The 3,562-nt window shown below is 41.4% G+C and overlaps 1 non-coding gene across 1 annotated transcript; it reads left to right on the top strand.

Moving 5' to 3' along the window:
- Positions 1-2,857: 2,857 nt before the first annotated feature.
- Positions 2,858-2,964, top strand: LOC112534246. Its single transcript, XR_003078547.1, has one exon. It is a non-coding gene; the product is annotated as a small nucleolar RNA R71 (small nucleolar RNA).
- The last annotated feature ends 598 nt before the right edge of the window (positions 2,965-3,562 follow it).

Consider the following 3,562-nt stretch of genomic DNA (forward strand, 5'->3'; position numbering starts at 1 on the left):
AAAAGTCCTTAATGAACCTTTTATAAAAACCTGTATGACCAAGGAAACTCGTATCAGCCTTAACCGAGCCAGAAGGTGGCAAATTAGCAATACCTTAGCTCTATCTACCTCCATCCCTACATGTGAAATCTTATGCCCTAGTATAATACCCTCTCTTACCATAAAATGAAACTTTTCCCAATTCAACACAAGGTTAGCTTTACACAACGCGCAAACATACGCTTTATGTTAAGCAAACAATGGGAGAAAGAGTTACCAAATACCGAGAAGTCATCCATGAAGACCTAGATGGACTCTTCATTCATATCATGGAAGATCGCCAATATACACCTCTGAAAAGTAGCAGGTGCGTTGCACAAACAGAATGGCATCCTCCTGTAAGCGAACGTACCATAAGGGCAAGTGAAAGTGGTTTTCTCTTAGTCCTCAGGTGTAATGGAAATCTGAAAATAACCTAAAAAACCATCAACAAAGCAATAAGACATATGCCCTAATAAACACTGTAACATCTGGTCAAAAAAAGGAAGGGGAAAATAGTCCTTTCGAGTTGCATCATTGAGCCTCCTATAATCAATGCAAACTTGGAAACTAGTTACCATCCTAGTTGGTATAAGCTCATTTTTCTCATTCTTGACCACCTTAATACCTCCCTTCTTGGGCACAACCTGCACAGGACTAACCCAAGAGCTGTCAGAAATAGGGTAAATTAAGCCTGCATCCAGAAGTTTAATTACCTCCTTCTTGACCACTTCCTTTATGTTCGGGTTCAACCGTTGCTGTGGCTGTACCACTAGCCTGTAATTATCCTCCATTAGGATCTTATATGAACAATAACTGGGGCTGATTCCAAGAATGTATACAATCTTGTATGCAAAGGCCTTGGGATACTTCCTGAGGGAAGCCAAAGTCATCTTCCTCTTCTTAAGAGTCAAATCAGCTACAATGATCACTGGCAGCTTCTCCGCCTCATCTAGATAGGCATAGTCAAGTGCTTAGGCAACTCCTTCAACTCTAGGGCTGGTGGCTCCTTAAGTGAAGGTCTCAATTTTTGCACCTCTGACCTGTCAATATCAACAAAATGGTCAGCAGATCTGCTGGGCTCACTAACCAGCAAACAAGCAGGTTGTTCTAACATCCATGTTAGACAACCCGTCCTCATCTTCAGTCTATAATGCTACCTGCAAAGGATCATCAAGTAATATTTCCTATAATTGAGACTCCACAATATCATCTAAAACATCCATATAATATACAGTATCATCAAGTGAATGTCTTATAGAAGTGCTAAGGTCAAAGGTAATAGTCTCACCACCTACTATAAGCTGTAACTTCCCATCACACACATCTATAACATCCCAAATGTTGAAAGGAAAGGTCTACCTAGAATTAAAGGCACGCTACTCTCACCTTCCATATCCATAACAACAAAGTCAACAAAAAATATAAACTTGTCTACCTTAACAAGTACATCCTCAATTATTCCCCTAGGATATTTAACAGTCCTATCTACCAACTGTATGCTCATCCTAGTAGGTTTAGGATCACTCAAACCTAATTTCTCAAATAAATTGATAGGTATTAGATTGATGCTAGCTCCTAAATCAGCTAGAGCATCACTAATAGGCAAATCACCAATAATATAGGGTATAATGAAACTCCCTAGATCACGCCTCTTCACTGGCAGCTTGTTTTGAAGAATGGTTGAGCACTCCTCACTTAATGTCACAAGTCCTAAGTCCTCTAGCTTCTTCTTGTTGGTTAGAATCTCCTTCAGGAACTTCGCATACCTGGGCATCTGCGATATAGCCTTAACAAAAGGTAGGTTAATCTTCAGCTGCTTAAATAAATCCAAGAACTTACCAAACTACTGATCAACCTTCTCCTACTTCAACCTTGCAAGATATGGAATTTGAGGCTGGTATTCCCTCATAGGACTCTTCTTCTTGTCCTCGGTTCACGCAGGCTCTGTCACCTTATGCTCTAGCTCCTTCATGGCTGGCTCATCCTGCACAATAACATTATCATCAGCCATAGGTAAAGAACTAGCTAACTGCTTACCTAATCTCAAGGTGATAGCCTTGACATGCTCCCTCGGGTTTGACTCTGTGGTACTGGGGAGGATCCCTGGCTGTCTCTTAGTCAGCATCTTAGAAATCTGGCCTATCTGATTCTCCAAATTCTGTATGGAGGCCTGATTTTTAAGAGTTGTGTCCATCTGCTGAAACCTGTTCTCTGAAGTGGACACGAACTTCATCATTAACTTCTCTAAATTGGGCTTCTTCACCTAGTTCTGAGGGAGTTGAGGGAGAACAGTCTACTGTTAGGGTTGCTGCTGGTGTAACCTCTGAAATCCTAGTGGACCCGGGGTATTGTTATTTTGCCATCCGAAGTTAGGATGGTTTCTCCACCCTAGGTTGTATATGTTGCTGTACAAGTTATTCTACTGCCTTGTGCATTTCCCATATAATCAATTTGTTCATGGTCAGCAGAAGAAGATAAAGAAGAGGCAAACATACTTCGTGTGTTACAGTTTGCATTGTAGTGCGGGCCACCATAAAACTCGCAGCTAAGCTGTGTTGCTTGGATTAGCATATGGAGCTGATTGATCTTCTTGGCCAAAAGCTCCACTTGAGCTGCCAAGGCTGATGTAGAATCTACTTGGTTCACCATTTCCTGCCGTCCTGGCCTACTCCTGGAAGACTACCACTGATATGTGTTCATGGCCATCTCCTCAATTAAGTTCTAGGCCTACTTTGGCATTTTATTATTGATGGTCCCACCTATAGCTGCATCCAACATCTGCCTCGTGGCTGAGTTCAAGCCATTGTAAAGAGTCTGCACCTGCATCCACAAAGGTAAACCATGGTATGAGCAATATCTCAGTAAGTCCTTGTACCTCTCCCACGCATTATACATGCTCTCATCATCAAACTACATAAAAGAAGAAATATCATTACCCATCTTTACAGTCTTAGCAGGAGGAAAGTACTTATAAAGAGATTTCTTAGCCAAAGAACTCCAGGTGGTGATGGTGTTAGCTGGTAGGGACTGTAGCCATCTCTTTGCTCTATCCCTCAAGGAAAATGAAAACAACCTAAACCGAATGGCATCATCGGTAGTCCCATTAATCTTGAAGGTATCACAAATCTCTAAGAAGTTTGTGATGTGGGCATTAGGATCTTCACTGGGCAAGCCCCCAAACTGTACACTCTGCTGCATCATCTGAATGACATTTGGCTTAATTTTAAAATTATTCACTGCAACAACTGGCCTCAATATACTAGTGTGCGTCCCCTCCAAGGAAGGTTTAGCAAGCTTGTACATCATCTCGTTTGCTTCAACGATATTGTCTACTGGTGTATGGACAGGAATCTCAATCTGCTCCTCCTCTACATCTAATCTCTTCCTCGACTGCTTGAGGGATCGCTCTAGTTCGGGTAGAGGGTCTACTGGTGCAGGATTAGAACTCTTGGTTATAAACCACCTGAAATGAATAAGGTAGCAACAACCCAAATAAATAAATGAATAAAAAGCAATGACAAAAATAGAAAAGAAAAATTGT

This window comes from Ricinus communis, chromosome 1 (genome assembly GCF_019578655.1).
Source record: "Ricinus communis isolate WT05 ecotype wild-type chromosome 1, ASM1957865v1, whole genome shotgun sequence".
NCBI lineage: Eukaryota > Viridiplantae > Streptophyta > Magnoliopsida > Malpighiales > Euphorbiaceae > Ricinus > Ricinus communis.